This window comes from Molossus molossus, unplaced genomic scaffold (assembly GCF_014108415.1).
Source record: "Molossus molossus isolate mMolMol1 unplaced genomic scaffold, mMolMol1.p scaffold_m16_p_7, whole genome shotgun sequence".
Taxonomy (NCBI): Eukaryota; Metazoa; Chordata; class Mammalia; order Chiroptera; family Molossidae; genus Molossus; species Molossus molossus.
Window position 1 is genome coordinate 90,516,685 of NW_023425401.1, and position 17,732 is coordinate 90,534,416.

Sequence of the window (17,732 nt, forward strand, 5' to 3'; positions counted from 1 at the left end):
GAGAGAGAGAGACAGAAACACTAATCAGCTGCCTCCTGCATGCTCCTTACCAGGGATCAAGCTCGCAACCTCTTGATGCACAGGACAATGCCCAACCACCTGAGCCACAGTGGCCAGGGCTGCTTTTCTTCTTCTTCTTCTTCTTCTTTTTCTTGTGCTGAGGTTTCATAATATGATGTGTGCTTAAAATAAAGTTATATTTCCATTACCCAAATAAAGCACATTTGAGGTAATTAATTGTACAACTCAAGATATTCATCACCCATACCCTCCTTAAAAATTTGCTTTAGCTTCCACTTTTCTGATTGTTTTAGTTATGAAAAAAATTATTCTCCTTCTCCCATTACATTTGCACTTCAGCCCCCAGAGGAGGAGATTCCTCAGCCCTCCTGGGGAGTTCCAAGAAGCATATTTTCGACCTCTATCTCCACCTCTTACTTACTTTTCTCCAAGGTGAGGGGCAGCTGGGAGGTCAGAGCTCTATATTTGTTGGGCAAGCGTGTCAAACAGGCTCTCCCTTTCTTCTCTGACCTGCCCACACACATCCCAGGCTTCTTAGCTCTGCAGGGTGAGGAGACCAGGTAGGGCCTCCCTTCTTAGGGAGGCCTCCCAGCACTCCGCTGCATATTCACTGACAATCAAGTGTGTGAGAGGGGCCTGAAGCCCTGGTCACCGGTTGAATAAGTGGACTTCAAGTTTTCCGTGCAGGCAGAAGTAGGTCTCAAGGTTGAGATGTGGTGTGGAAGTAGGGAGAACCATTTTCACTTCCACAGTGAAGTGTTTCCAATCCAGTTCTTCGCAGACAGTCGCATGCCTAGGGAATTATTTGGAGTTTGCCCAGCTATTAATAAAACTAATTACCTGATCCACATTTAGCTAGTTATTCTGTGAATCAGACTTACAAACTCTAAGAGAGTCCTAAAGTCTGACTTGGAGCTCAAGGAAGCAGAAGTTCTATTTCAAAAGAAAGAAACTAATTTATAGCCACTTGGGTACTTTGATAACATAAAAACAAACATATATATGGGGTATTTGCATATGTATATGCATATATATACATATGTAAATATGTGTATATATTTGCCAAGAATATATATTTTTTTAATAGAAGCTATTGTCCTCTACTGTTCTCTACTTCTTCTAGATAGAGCCTAGATTGTTACCTAGGACTTGGCCACTCAGAAGGAGACAACATTTCCCAGCCCTTCTGTGCAGCTGTGATCATTAACAGATTGGTGAGTACAACTTCTGAAAAGTGTCCTTAAATAAAGAGGGCATGCCTTTCTCATGCCCTTCCCTCTTTCCTGCTGGCAGGAATTTGGACATAATGTCTAGAGCTCAGTCAGCCATCTCAGACCATGTCCTAGCGATGGTAAAGCAAACACCACACCGTTGTCCAAGTCACTGCAGTATCTGGATTTCTGAAACCGCCTGATCATGATTCCTGTTCCCATTCTTGCTCCTCTCAGATCCGTTCTACACCAGTAACCAAACTGATCTTTAAAAAAAGATAAATCAGTTCATATCAAAATCTTGCTCAAAGCACTTCACTCATTTCTTCATTGCTCTTAAAATGGAGAAATTTGCTCTTAAAATAAAGGCCAAACCTCTTGCCCCAGGATCCTAGTGATTTGGCATCTGGTCACCTTTCCCCTTGCTCACCTGATCCAGCCACACTGGCTTCCTTCCTGTTCCCTGATCCGGCCAAGCCCCTTTCTTACCCACCTCTCTGTCGCTGCATGTCTTTCCCAAATCCTTCCAGGCTTTTCTCATCCTTCTGCCTCAACTCAAAAGTCTACTCCTCGAACAGATTTCTCTGACCACTTCATTTAATATGGTCTTCCCACCCCCATTAGTAACTCATTACCCTACTTATTTCCTTCATTACATTGATCTCAACCTGTGTTGACTTGTGTATTAAGTTTCCCCTACTAAAATGTTGATTCTACAGGGGTCTTCTTTGTATCATTGACAAATGTAACATGGACTTCTAGCACATAGTAGGGGTTCAATAAATATTCATTGGAAAAAAATTGGTCCATCCATCGATCAAAGACCCCTTTTCATTATTTTCCTCCATGCACTGCAATTTTGAAAAATTTTTCTATAAAACTATTTAAGTAAAAAGTCACTAATTTCTCATTTCTGTATTACTCAAAAAGCTATTCATTTGCTAAAGCTTCTGATCAGCACAAGATATCTGTTATTACCAACTGAGGTGACAGAATTCCAGCCCAAATCAACTAAGTGCCATTTCAGTCACATCTACGCAGACACATCGTAGGGAAGCACACAACTGCCGTGGAGCCCTTTGACATGCTGAAAATGGTCATGAAAGCATCATAGCTACCTTGGCAAACACTTTGACAGCTCATGGACTTCGATCTGTCTTTAAAAAAGAATAAAAATTACATTTCTAAACAAGGACCACAGTTATAGATTCTTTCATCTTGATCTGTAATATGGATATTCTAGACAGGGCTGAAAGTTCTTGTATTTCCCTCACACCGACTATGTCTCTCCCCTTTGCTGCCGGAGTCTGACTGCACATGACAAAGAGGATGAGATGGGGTGTAACTAAGATGTGAGGGAGCCGAGGGACTCCATAAATATCTTTCAGTGTCCAAGAAAGTTACAGTTCCACTCCAGCTGCCTTTTTAGAGCTTCCCACTGTTTGCACATTAAAACACTGTGGTACACTTCACCATTTTTGTGATTGTTCAAAATGGCATGAATCTTGCATCCATTTTCCCCTGTTTCTGTTTGCCCATGATCTTTAGGAAGCCAAGACACCCCTGATGAGCAGAGGACGCCCCTCAGAATCAGAGTAAATTTAAGTCTTCCTTTAAAAAATTTGCACACATCTGAAGACAGGTTTACAGACAGCAGACTTGAGTCACCCGCAATTTCTGCCAAAAGGTCTCCATTCTTTGTTATCTTTGCAAACAACCTTGTCCATTGATTGTCAAACTCACTGGTGGAGCTTGGCAGGGTGGGACCTTCCTGCTAGTCAATAGCATCATTGGTTTTCTCCAGAGAAAGACCAGCTTGAAGCTGTGCTCTTCCCCCGGGGGTAGTGCTTGCCTGAGCACTCCTTCAGTGATGTTGGCTTTAGCAACAGTAGCCATCACTATGACAGTTTCCTGCTTCCTGGTCTGGGGATAAATTTGTTGTTGCTGCAGAACCATGTCCAGAGACTATAATGATTACGGCCACTAATTTTGTCTTTTCTGACCTGACCACTCTCTGCTTTTAAAACTACTAGTTGCTTATGGAAAAAATGAGTATAGAACCAGAAATTAGATAAAAATAAAAAGTAATGCCACCTGCCTCCAGGTGACGAGGAAGTTGTACTTGCACTATTGCTTTCCCTCTCTCACAATACCTCTTGCTCTTCCTTTCCAACCTGGGCCTGGCAGGACGGCTCTCACAAAGAAGGGAGGCGAGAAGAAGGGCCATTCTGCCATCAATAAGGTCATGACCGGAGAATACACCATCCACACTTACAAGGACATCCAGAATTTGAGTGTCAGGAAGTGTGCCCCTCAAGCACTCAGAGAGATCTGGAAATTTGCCATGAAGGAGATGGAAACCCCAGATGTGCGCATTGATGACATCAGGCTCAACAAAGCTGTCTGGGCCAAAGGAACAAGGAATGTCCCATATTAGATCCGGGTGTGGTTGTCCAGAAAACAAGAGGATGAAGATTCACCAAACACGCTTTTTATATGGGTTACGTATATACCTGTCACCACTTTCAAAAATCTACAAACAGTTAATGTGGATGAGAACTAACTGCTGATTATCAAATAAAGTTATAAAACTACCCCCCCAAAAAATGAGTTGAGATTAGAAGTCAATTTCAAGCACTGACCCTCCTTTCTCACACTGCCCTGAGCTTTCATGCTCCTCTTAGGTTCACAAAAATGGAATTAAGAAGAGGAAAAAGGAGAAGGTAAATGTAGAGCAAAGGGTGGAATAAGAAAGAGTGATAGCCATTCTGAGTTTGCTTCCAAAAACATAAAGAAGTACTGTCTTCCTCCCAAGGCGAGACCTGCTCAAAGCAACCCAGACTGCACAGTGAACAGATAAGTCGTTCCAAGTGTGAAGTTCAGTCCCTGTCTTCTCAGCCGAATTCCCAGTTGATTCAGGAAAGAACACAGATTTTTGTTTTTGATGTATGGTAAAGCCTATAAAAAAAAGAGAGAGAGAGAGGGAGGCAGAGAGAGAGGCTTACTGAAATGGGAAATTGTGGAGGCCATGGGGAAAGAGACAGGAAGAGATTTCCTTGTGCTGTATTTCTATCCTTCTTCCCAACAGCAGCTCATCCAGAGGAAGCTAACTCCCCACACCCACACTAAAAGAACCCGTGGTCAGTAAACACAGCTGAGTACAACATGTTAGCAGGTTTAATTCCATTAAGGGCCAAGGTGCGGACTGCACCCCTCACAGAACCTTCCTCCTCACAAATGCACAGCACCAATAACAACGCCAACCGGAGAGAGGTCAACTCATTCGCATTACTGGATAAATAAATCAAAGGTGGCTTGCTACTGATGGTGAATCTGAAATTTCAGCATCAAATATGAAGAAAATCAATTCATATGAGGCACATTTCAAAACATATATATGCCAGAAAGTATACAAATATATTTTACTTATAAAGTCATTTCTTGGTTTCAGATAATCCATTTAGCTATGCTACTGACTTGTAAAAGGATAGATTTCTCACCACTTTTTCAAAGGTATTGTAAGTCAGGGAAATGGTACATTCACATTAGGGTGACTCAAGGAGGGTCATTAAGGGACTATTTTCAAGGCAAGGGCAGAAGCATATAGAAAATGGCAATAGAAAGCCACAATCCAGTAAAAGTCAGAGGCGGGCAAAAGACATGGGAGAAGGAGTCATGAACAGAAATCATCTTAAGAGAAGTAACCTCCTTGGAGGAACAGAGCCAACCCCTGGCAACCCCACAGGGAGGGATCCATATAACTTATATCCTGACCTCTCCTCCCTCCCTAAGCTCCTACTGACACTCCCCAGGACCAAATTCACTGGAAACCAAGGGGCAAGAGAACCTCTGGACAGTTGCCTCCCAGGGCAGCAAACAGAAGGCCAAAGAGAGAAGTTGGGGCAAGCAAACACTATGTGTCCAGCATCTCATTTATCACTGACCATTAGACACTGTAAATACATTGATGAATGGCTGTGCAGATCTCTAGTTTCCTATGTTATGTTGTTTTTCTATACTTGATGCTCTCAAATACTTTTGCCAGGATATCTACACTAAGACATTTTGGGTTGTTTATTGGAAATTCCAACCCTAAAACTAGACCAACTAATTAGAATTTCTTTTCAAAAATAAAATAATATCCTGTTGCTTTTTAAAAAGTGTAATGATTTTAATCAAATTGGTAATGACATTTAACTTCTAACCTGTTTATTTAAAATGAAAGACAAGTAATCTGTGAACATGAAAGAATTTACATATAAACAAACATAATTATACCCAATAAGATTAATAAACCGTTTTTAAATCTGCTAATTACATTTTACAGTGAGAAAGCACAGCAGCTCCTAAGGGAAAGAGTTGTTGTAATCGATCAAATCTCTAGTAGTATGAGAATGTTTAAGCCTAACTACCCTGCATATATTTATGCAAAAGTTCTAATAGCGAGCTGGATTTAAAACCTGTACTTTATAAGAAAGGGACTTTAATAATTCAACTAGTTCTATAGTTTCTTCAGCTTATGGCTTCTCCTGATCTTCAATTTTTCCTTATTAAGAAAAGACGTGAACACTACTTTTTGTACTTTCCTTACATTTCAGAACTCTGTGATTTCTAGAAAATAAAAAAGTTTAATTCAAAACATGTACCTTTTCTGATTAGTGGTTAAATTAAATTGAAGATCTTTCTATGGTTACTTTTTTATTAATTCATTCAACAAATTAGCTTCCACTATGTGTAAGACACTATGACAGGTGCAGGGGATAGGGCAATAAACAATCCATGGTCCTCCCAGCCCCGCCAATCATAGGCTCAGATGGAAAAGACAGACGTTCAGTAAACAATCACCCAAACAAACATTTAACAGCAATTGTAATGAGAGCTGGGAAAGAGAAGTATGGGCTGCTAAGAGTAACGGGGTAACTCATCTGGTCTGGGGGACCAGGAAGGCTTCCCTGAGGAAATGACACTCAGCCAACACATGAAAAATGGATAAAAAGGAAGGGACAGTGCATGCCAGCCACACACCAGTCATTTCCGACCGCCTTCAGATGTGTAAACTACCACGTTTGTAGAAGTGAGGAGGTGGGGTGGCTAACTGACAGGTACTTAAATTTAGAAACTTGCCACAGGCTGAATAATACTAAAGCAAAGACCACCATTTCCTGTGCTTTTTCTTTTTTAATCCTCACCCGGGAATATTTTTCCATTTTTCTTCAGTTAGAGTGGGAGGGAGGGAGGGAGAGAAGGGGGGCGAGGAGAGAAACATGGATGAGAGAGAGACACATCAATTGGTTACCTGCTGCACAGCCCCTACCAGGACCCAGGACGGAACCACAACCTAGGCATGTGCCCTTGATTGGAATCAAACCTGCAACTCTTTGGTCCCTAGTCTGATGCTCTGACCCAGTGGTTCTTAACCTGTGGGTCGCAATCCCTTGGAGGTCGAACGACCCTTTCACAGGGGTTGCCTAAGACCAATGGAAAACACATATTTCCAATGGCGATTCATAACAGGAGCAAAATTACTGTTATGAAGTAGCAACAAAAATAATTTTATGGTTGGGGGGTCACCACAACATGAGGAACTGTATTAAAAGATTGCAGCATTAGGAAGGTTGAAAACCACTGCTCTAACTGCTGAGCCAAACTGGCCAGGGTCCCTGTGTTTTTTACACATAGCCTTTTCAAGTAGTATATGCATAGTCTGCGTTCTCACATTAGAACTATTTAAGAAAATAACTACGTAATTATCAGCAGGAAATTGCATTTTGTTCTCATAGGTCCTGAGGTTTGTGAAGGTTCAGGAATAAATGAACAAATGAATGGATAGATGGAGGATGGAAAAATGAATGAATACAGCAGAAACTAAGCCCAGAGAAGACAAACAACTTTAAGGCAAGAACCCAGCAAAAAATAAATGTATACTTTATATTACTTATATGCTATTTTTTTCCTGAGGAAAGTAAAAAGTGATTGAAAAGTAAAAAGAAACTCTTCATTTTTACTCAGGCGGTAAAGGCTTTGGGATAGGATTTTAAAAGACATGGGAAGCAGGTTAGAACTAACCCAGGAGAAGACTAATCTGGCCCTCTTTTTTATGAGATAATACACATTTTCGGCACTTCTCAGGAAGACAAGAGAGAAATAAATGGATCTCTCCACCTCTGAAAACTCTGCTCAGTGACCCAGCATCCCAGAGAGACAAGGAGAATGTAATTTGCTGATTTCATTATTTCTAACTACTCCTGCCAGGATTCCAATGCATTCTGGAATAAAGATACTTCTTTGATACCCTCTCGAAAAAGTTTTCAAGCAGCTTGGGGATTTCAAAATAAAATCTATCTCTAAGTATATTTTTACACAAAAAGTAGGAAAAACTTTGCAGTGACTTGCCTAGGACAGTCAAAACTTTCTGTAAAGAGGGTTTTGTATTTTGCTCTTCTTGAGTACAAAATTCTGATCAATTACCATTTGTTATATTAGAAAAAACAAATGATGCTGTGGCACTTTCTCGGCATCATTTGCTACATAAATCACTTAAAAATTTCACTCTACCACACACTCGTTCCCACCACTGCTGACTTCAAACTAACACCTAACGTTTAATTTTTCTCTTCTGATTCTCTTGCTATACAATCACCATCATAGTCCAATTTTTCCACTAAGCATATCAGCACTAAAACATTTAAAAAATAAAAAGATAGTAATTATAACCAACGAAGTAAAGTCAACAAACTTAAGCTGGCAAATATTCCAGTGAAAGCGGCCTTGTGCCACTCAGTAATGCATTATTTAGGATCCTGTTAATAAGGACATTTGTCTGTGCAAATAAGGTTCCCAGTTGACAATTTCTTGAATTTTCAGGGGCTATCTACATTCATTGACATCTTGGGGTGAAACTGGTTATTTAACACCACTTGGCATTCAGGTACTGATTCTGAACACCAAATACCACTGGAAATTTCATTTCTTTTATGTTGTCTAAGCTCATTATATTAGAATAGGGTACATATGAGGTTAAAGATCTTAATTAGAGCTGTTACGGGGGGGGGGGGGGGGGGGAGACACTCCCTGTCCAAAAACCAAATTGCTGATTTCAGTAATGGCCATCACTGAATAATAGACAAAAATGAATATAAATTACTCCGATTCCATTATTCCACTATGTACTCATCAGAGAATAAAAAGGGCCGCACACCAAGTTTCCCCAAAGTGGTTTGATAAGCCCTTTCTGCCCATATCTACTCTTTCCACAATCTTTTTCTGAGGATTCTAACTTACTGCTGCTGATAAACCTCATTTATGTATCTCATCCCATCTGCACATCTAGCTCATGAAGCACTGTTGGGTGCATGTGTATATGCATGCATGCACACCTATACATGTGCACATGTGTATGCACACCTATACATGTGCACATGTGTTTGGTCAATTTTTCCAACATTTATTTAATATGTTGTATTGGCTAACTACTGTGTGAAGTTCTGGATCTCCATTTAATGGATAAAAAGACCGAAATCTGGAGTTCAGTAAGTTTCCCGAAGACTGGGATCTGGAGAAGTTCAGTGACTTTGCGAGGCTGAGTAATTTGTAAATAGCAGAATAAGATTCAAACCCAGATAGTCTGACTCTCAACTTATCTCTTAAACACCTCCACCTTCCATTACCTCAGATCCATTTTTAAAATTATTTTTTTTAATGATTTATTGATTGAGTCCTGGCAGGTTTGGCTCAGCGGTTATAGCATTGGCCACAGACCAAAGAGTCCCGGGTTCGGTTCCCACTAAGGGCACGTACCTTGGTTGCAGTCAGTTTGTCACTGTGTGGGTGGCAACCAGGTGAAGTGTCTCTCTCACATTGACATTTCTCTCCCTCTTCTACCCCCTCTCTCCCTCCTGCTTTATCTGAAGATAAATGCAAAAATCTCCTCAGGTGAGGACAAAAAAAGTTAAAGATTTATTGATTGAGCCCTGGCCGGTTTTCTCAGTGGTTAGAGCATCGGTCCACAGACCAAAGAGTCGCAGGTTCAATCCCGGGCAAAGGGCATGTACCTCGGTTGCAGTTCAGTCCCTGGCCCTAGTTGTGTCTCTCTTGCATTGATGTCTCTCTCTCTCTCTCTGTCTTTCTGTCTCTCTCTCTCTCTCTTGCTCTCCCTCCCACTCTATCTGAAGATAAATAGGAAAATATCCTCGGGTGAGGATTAAAAAAAAGATTGATTGATTTTTTTTTTTTTTTACAGAGAGAAAGGAAAGGAGCAGGAGAGAAAGAGAGAGAAACATCAATGTGAAAACAAAACATTGATCAGCCACCCCTGCACACCCTCACCAGGATCAAGCCCAAAACCTGGGCATGTGCCCCAACTGGAAATCAAACAGGCAACACCTTAATGCACTGGATGATGCCCAACCAACTGAGCCACACCAGCCACGGCTCAGGTCCATTCTAAAATGTTCAATCTTAGTAACTTTGTCTTTCATGCTCAATTTCCTGAGTAAGCAACCACACTTCCCCATTCTTACTCCTTCTGGTCACACACTCTCGGGGTCACAAGTCATGGTTTAGCATGGACACCCCCAACTATGACCACATATGGCATCCTAGAGAAAAGGAAATACTAACAACTAATATGATCTCCCTCCTCCGGTTTCTATCAATTGCTACAGTTCCTCATAGGGGGCAGGGTTTCCTAGCCCAGTTGGGGACCAGCAAAATGGCCAGAGAAAGGGTTGGCAAATGTAGGGCTTGGGCAGTTTGAGCAGCAATCACTCAGGTCCACAGGACAGCCAGGAGCAAGAGGGGACCATTGAAGTTCAAAGGCCAGATGGGACCATTGAAGTTCAAAGGCCAGAAGAAGACTGATGGGTATTCCAGGCAGAGGGGACAGCATTTGATAGAAACAAACATATGAAAGAATACACTTAGAAAAAACAACCAATTCACCCTGGCCGATTTGGCTTAGTGGTTAGAGCGTCAGTTGAGGGTTCAATTCCAGTCAAGGGCACATACCTCAGTTGCATTTTGGTGCCCAGTCCTGCCTGGTGGGGATCATGCAGGAGGCAGCCAATCAACGTGTCTTTCTCACATCAATGTTTCTCTCTCTCTCTCCCTGTTTCTCTCCCCCTTTCCCCACTCCCTCTGTCCCTCCCACTCTATCTGAAGATAAATGGGAAAAAAAATATCCTCGGGAAGGACATAAAAAAGCAAACAATTCAGTGGTCTTGGTACAAGATGTTCATGAGCCCAGTTCATGGTTTTCTGCTTGTTTGTTCTTGTTTTTCATTTCAACATGCATTGTTAAGCACCTACTGCATGCCGATACTTTTACTTGGCTCTTATGAAAGCACTCTCTCAACTTTCCTTGTAAGTCTCTATTTCCTTCATTGGCTATTACTCCTTTTTTCCTTCCTTAAAATGTTAGTATTCAGAATATGGCCTGGGCTCTTTTTTTTCCTTTCTTTCTTTTACACCATAACCACTCCAAATCTATATATCCAGTCTAAGTCTCTTTACTGAACTCCAGACCCATGTCCTACTTACTTGAAATCTCCATTTGAGTGCCTGTCAGCTATCTCAAAACATGTCCAGCCCTGGCCAGTGTGGCTCAGTTAGTTGAGCATCATCCCATGCACCAAAAAGTTGCTGGTTCAATTCCCAGTCAGGGCACATGCCCAGGTTGTAGGCTCAATCCCCAGTTAAGATGTGTGCAGGAGGCAGCTGATAGATGTTTCTCTCACACATTGATGGTTCTCTCCCCCACCCCCCCCTCTCTCCCTCTCTCTCTCTCTTCCAAAAAAAATCAATAAAAACATAGTTTAAAAAATGTCCAAGACTTGTCACAGCTTCCCCAGCATAAACCAGAGGCCAACTGGTGCACCAAGGGCCTCAAATCACAGCAAGCCAACCAGCCTGGGTCTGAGTTTCCATGAGCGTTACATAGATTATCATGTATAACAGTTTCCAACTCTGCAGTGCTTTGCTTTCCTCCTACAGCATACAGTGCCGTATAACTTCGGTTTGCCTTGTCTGGCCCTCATCTTTCTTAATCTTTCATTGGCCAGGCTAGCCATGATAAAGGAAAAGACTTTTTAAAAATTAAATTTGGGTCCAAATTTCCTTGAGAGGGAAAAAATTTCCCATGTGTTTTGGTATGAAAGATATATTCATATTGCAAAAGATCAATTTACCAGCATTGACTACAGTTTCTGCAGTAATGAGGTTTTCTCGACAACCCTGCTGCTCAGCATTGCCAGCAAACCCACAGCATCAGCATCACCTGGGAGCTTCTTAGACATGCAGGACCTCACTCCAGATGTACTGAATGAAAATCTGCATGTTAACAAGTTCTCCAGGTGATTCATGTGCACAATAAAGTTGGAGAAGCACTGCTCTCATCTAAAGTATTGAAGGCACACTCAGGAGCACAAAGGATTTAAGTGCATTCATTGCAAGGATTATTTTGGTAGGTCTAGATGTTGCCATCAGGAGGAGATATAAAAGTTTCAAGTTCACTGTATGATGAAGTTGGTGCCTTGAACATGATATTCACTCCCCCTAAGGTGAACATCTCCTGATAGCTGAAAATTCCTTTTTGAAAATATTCTACTACTCAAAAATTATAATTGTATTTTAAGTGTATTGTTTTTCAATTCTTGCATCAAATGCTGGTGTGAAGTTTATTTTTAGTGTCGTGGTAAATGACTAGTGAGTATATCACATACAGTGTTGAGTCAGTAAGAGGTTTTTTAATATGCTTCTTACTTATTTGGAAATAACATATGACTCTCTGAAAATTAAAAATTTGACAAAGGCTGCAAGATTGAATAGCAAATATAAGATGCAGTGTACCTTGTCATCAATACATTTCCCACAGTATTCATCTACAAGATAACTTAGTGAGGTATTCATTTTTATCTGATTCTTGTTGCTTTAGGAAACCCATGGAAAAAATTTTTCTTTCTTTTTTTCTCTTTTGTGTGGGTGCACATGTGGGCGTGGGGGGACGCCCGTGCATGGGTGTGTGTGTGTGTGTGTGTGCGCGCGCGCACGTGCAGGCCTTCCACAAAAGCAATCAGGCTTGTGTGCCCTAGAGAATGAACAGGCTTCATATTCTGAGCCTCAGCCTGCAGATACTCTCTAGCTGAATTATCCGTAGAAGGAGGATCACCCAAGGTTGGAGGAGGAAGATGTGGAAATGGAAATGGGAGAGAAAAGGGTGCTCCATCAGGGACTAGGAATGGGAGAGATCTTCATTCTACTCCCTCGAGTGCCTAGAAACTCAAGAACCTCATCAAAGAAGCCCCTTTTCTATGCTTGCCATGGGGGCTCCAGCGAGCATCCTATACAGCATGTCTCTGCAGCACTGGAAACAATGACTGACTTTCTTGACACTCTAGTCAATGGGGCTTAGTGCCAGGGTTACCTGACATAGAAAAACAGAAAACAAAAAAACGTTCTTGCATTTGAGTTTTGAAGAGCAAATTCACTCCTTACACCTACTCCGTCTCAGAGGATAGGCTTGAGAGCCGACTCTGGGAAACACTTATTCTGTAGCAGATGCCAGGAAAGTACTTTGTACATAGTAGATGATCACATGTGCTGTTGATTAACTGCCTCTTGGTGACAGTAAAACAACCCGGGATTTCTGACTTGTAATATCTGCAGACTACCTGTTAAAACTGCTTCTCAAATGCTTCCCACATTCTTGGTGCTTAAATGAAACTATACTTTACTTTTTTACGAAGAGCTAACTCCTTTTTCATAGACCATAACTTAGATATATGAAGACATTTATTGTCTTTCCAATTCTCTCTAATTTTCTAAATAGTCTAAATATGTAAATGTTTTCATAATGGTTTGCCAGAGACTATGCAAATATCATTGGGTCTTCTTTGAGAGAGAGAGAGAGAGAGAGAGAGAGAGAGAGAGAGAGAGAGAAGCAAAAATAGCAAAAAAAAAACCTTCTAGACACTTCTGTCTTTAAATATATATATACAATTTCAAACTTAAACTTGATGAGACTTACATATCCCTCTCTAGATGCCCTTTAAATTTTTAATTCTAAAAAATGAAATTTGAGAAAATTGAAAGCAGCTCAAGACAGCATTTAAGAATATAATCTACCTTAAATTGGGACAAATAATACTGAAAATGTAGACTTTTTCTTTTATAAACAAATACATAGTGGGACGACAGTGGGAATCAAGGTGGCTAAAAAACAAAAAGCAGAAAGACATAAGAAGAGGAGGAATTAGAAATGCTGAAGTGAGCGGAAAAGATTTGGAATAAGTAATGAAAAAAGTATTTTCAGGAGAGGAGCCCAGAAGAGAGAGAAGAAAGTTAAATACTGGCTGAGAAGCCAGGATTAAAGAAACAAGCCTGGTCAGGCAGGTGTGGCTCAGTGGTTGAGCCTCAACTCATACCCCGAGAGGTCGACTGTTCGATTCCTGATCAGGGCACGTGCCCAGGTTGTGGGCTGACTCCCCAGTGCGGGGCGTGCCAGGGGCAGGCCATGTGTCCATGTTTCTCTTTCATCTATCTCTCCCTCTCCCTTCTTCTCTTTCTAAAGAAAAATATATCATTTAAAAAAAAAAAAAGGAAGAAAACAGGCTAAAGATTGAGAAAAAGATGAGTGGAGACAGGAGTGGGGCTGGAGGACTGAACATCGGAAACAGAAAAGAAGCCTGAAAGGAGCGGTGAGAAGTGGAAGCCGTTAGCAGGGGACAGAATAGGCAAGAAGCTACTGATTTCTCTCCACACTCCATTCTTGCTAATCATCTCCAGTCATTTTTCTGGACTGGCATGGACTTGGTTCAGAGTGGTCTCACTCCACCCATCCTGGTCTCCTGGGTCACCGAGTCCTTTTGTGACTAATCAGCAGCAGCATGTTATAATCAAGCACATCTGGGCTTACAGAAACTTAACTGCGTTATTCTGTCCATGCTGTCAGATTAAACTTGACAAATTTTTTTAAAAAAATTCTTCAGATCTATGTCAGTATAGGTGTTAGTTCTCAACAACCTAGGGAGCTTTTGGGGTATAATCTGAAACTATCCCCCTTACACAAAGGGCAGGGAGAGACCAAAGAAAGAGGCGGGCCACTTCAGATTGGTAGGTGACAGTTGTAATTCACAAGAGAACTTACAAGGCTTGTCTTGAGCAGTTGTGAGCTGGTAGTTTTCCACACACACCTGCCAAATCTTAAAAGTTATACAGAGGCCTGAACTGGGTTCAGCCACGTATCCTGCCCAGATGGTCTCAACAATACATTGCTTTCTCAAGGCTACGTCCTTAAAAGCGGCTCCCTCTGTGGAAATGGTGGAGAGAAGGTACGTTCCAAGCAAGGGGTGGGGGTGAGGAGCCCCCGATCGCTCAGGCCAGTTCTGTGGTCAACCGACACTCACATCCTCTCAATTACCTCCTCCAGCAATGGCTCAAGTATTTCTCAAACATTTTGTAGAAAGCCTTTTTATTTCCCATAAGAAATACACATCGTCAGTTAAAGATAGTGCTCAATTTCCCACTGACAAACTGACAAACCTGACCTCCTGTGTACCCATTCTCTCTTTCCTTTCCTTCTGTTACAAGAAAATATATCATTTTCATTAAGATCAGGCCTCAACTTACATACCCAGCAGCCTTGCTACTCTTGACACTAAAGGTTATTGCCTCTCTCTCATTAACCTCATACCCTCAACCGAGTCCTTCCCATCAGCGTTTCTATAAATACAAGCCTCTCCTATTTAAAACAAAAACATTTTTTAAAAAGAAAACAAATGAGACGATTTCTAAAGCTCTCATCTAGCTTCTGCTCTCAAGCTAATGTTTGCCTCCTCTTTAAAACTAAACTTTTAAAATTTCTCTAAACTTACCCTCTCCAGTACCTTACCTCCCACTCTCTCCAAAGCATGAAATACGGCTTCTGTCCCAGCGCTCCTCCTGAAACTGTTCAGGGCAAGGTCACTAAACTTTTCAAGTCACAAATCCAATGGCCAAATTTCAGTCCTCATTTTACTTGAACCAACATCATTAAACTCTTAACAATACTTTCCCTGGTGTCTGCAACATGTTCTCCTGGTTTTTGTGTTATTTGTGTGTTTTTTTCCGCCTCTCTAGATGTTCCTTTTTTGTGATCTCTGGTTCATCATTCTCTGCCTAGAATTTAAAAGTGAAGTTCCTTGAGACCTAGCCCAAAACCCAATATTCTTCATATACTTCCATCCTCACAGGGTGATAACATCCAATCATGCTTATAACTTTGATTAACATCCATATCACTACAATTCCCAAGTTTATCTCTTCGACCCATAATTCTTCTCTATGCTTCTGGCCATAACAAAATAAATGGGACCAGATGTACCCCCCGACATGCTATAAACAGCTAGAAACCTGGACAAAATACATGAAATAACTATTTTCAGACAATAGGTGGCTTGAGACTGTGATCTCTGAGGGGAGCCCTAGGATTGTCCTGGCTTTTCATCCGTAAGAACCCTCTGGACGGCGGAGCAGGAAAGGTCGTCTCAAGCAGAACAAGGTGAGCCCACGGAAGTCAGAAGAGAGTTCAAAGAAGCTGCAGTGACAGGACTTTGTAGGTCAATGAACCAGAGAAGAGGAAGCTATGCAGAGAAAGAGCCCCAAATTCTGCACAGGTTTCCCCTTGTCTCTGTTGCTAAATACCAAATACATTTTACACTTTAAATATATTATAAATTTGTTTGTCCATTATACCTCAATAAAGCTGGAAAAAGAAAAATATAGCCCTGGCTGGTTTGGCTCAGCAGTTAGAGTGTCAGCCCTCAGACCAAAGAGTCACAAGTTTGATTCCAGTCAAGGGCACGTGCCTCGGTTGCAGTTCAATCCCCAGCCCTGATCAGGGTTGTGTGGGAGGCAACCAATCTCTCCCCTCCACCCCCCACCCCGTTCCATCACACTCTGTCTGAAAATCAATGGAAGAATATCCTCGGTGAGGATTGAAAAAAAGAAGGAAAAATACAGAGAAGTTAAAAGTAAAATGATAAAATATATATATATTAGAAATAGTAATCATAAGAAAGCTAAATTAAGTATAACTAAACAAAAGAAACTTCAGAACAAGGAATACTTTCTGAAATAAAGACAGATATTTTATACTGATAGAAACATAATAAAAAAACATAATCCTACATTTGTATAAAACTAAGTATGGAATATAAAAATGCATGAAGCAAAACCTGACAGACCTCGAAGGAGAACCATATAAATCTTTACTTATAATTGGAGATTTTACCATTCCTCTTTCAGGAATTGATGGAACCAGAGATAGAAAATCAGTTCTAATATGGAAGATTTGAACAACACTATCTACCAATTTGACTTAATTCACATATATAAAACACTCTGCTCAACAACCTCAGAAAACACATTCTTTAGAAGTGCATATGAAATATTGACTAAGATAGGCCATATGCTGCACCACAAAATATGTTTAAACTTTTTTTAAAGAATTAACACAATATTAAGTCTGCTGTCTGACCACAATGAAATAAAATTAGAAAATAATAATGGGCAGATATATGGTAAATTCCTCAAATAATCTGATATTTAAATGCACACTTAAAAAAAAAAATCAATGGTTCCAAGAAGAAATCTTTAAAACTTAGAAAAATTTGAATAAAATAAAACTGATAACATAAGTCATAATTTTGGGGATGTAGATACAGCAGTGCTAAGAGGAATTTATAGCTTTATTTATTTATTCATTTATTTATTTATTTATTTATTCATTTTTCTTTACTGCTTTTAGAGAGAGAGGAAGGGAGAGGGAGAGAGTAATAGAAACATCGATGAGAGAGAACATCGAATGACCGCCTCCTGCCTGCCCCCACTGGAGATTTGGCCTACAAGCTGGGCATGTGTCCTGACCAGGAATCAAACTGGCAACCTCCTAGTGCATGGGTTGATGCTCAACCACTGAGCCACACCAGCCAGGCAGGAATTTATAACTTTAAATGCGTACATTAAATTAAATAAAGATCTCAAATCAATTAAATCTTGACCTTAAGTTGCTATAAAAAAAAAAGAGAGAGAGAGAAATAATTAAAACCAAAGTAAGAATAAAAAGAATAATAAAGATATGAGCAGAAATCATATCTTTGGGTATAAAAGTAGAACTCAAACAACAAAGACAATCAATAAAATCAATACCTATTTCTTTTGAAAGCCCAATAAAATGTATAAACTCTAGACATATTCATCAAGAAAACAAATAAAACATCAATTACCAATATTGGGAATAAATTAAGGACATCACTATAGATCCCACAGCTATAAAAGAATAATAAATAAATAAATATTGAGAAGACAAATTATTTTTTAAATTTATTTAAAAATTTAATAGCAGACCCTGGCCAGTTTGGCTCAACAGTTAGGGCGTCAACTTGTGGACCAAAGAGTCACAGGTTTGATTCTGGTCAAGGGCACGTACCTGGGCTGCATTTCGGTCCCCAGCCCTGGTCCCCAGCA

At 40.6% G+C, this 17,732-nt stretch overlaps 1 protein-coding gene and 1 pseudogene across 6 annotated transcripts in view; one reads left to right on the plus strand and one right to left on the minus strand.

Annotated features, from left to right (window-relative positions):
- Positions 1-17,732, minus strand: part of GRM8 (glutamate metabotropic receptor 8) — a 759,794-nt gene that overhangs the window by 600,684 nt on the left and 141,378 nt on the right. The window lies entirely within an intron of this gene.
- LOC118620309 lies at positions 1,328-3,795 on the plus strand (annotated as a pseudogene).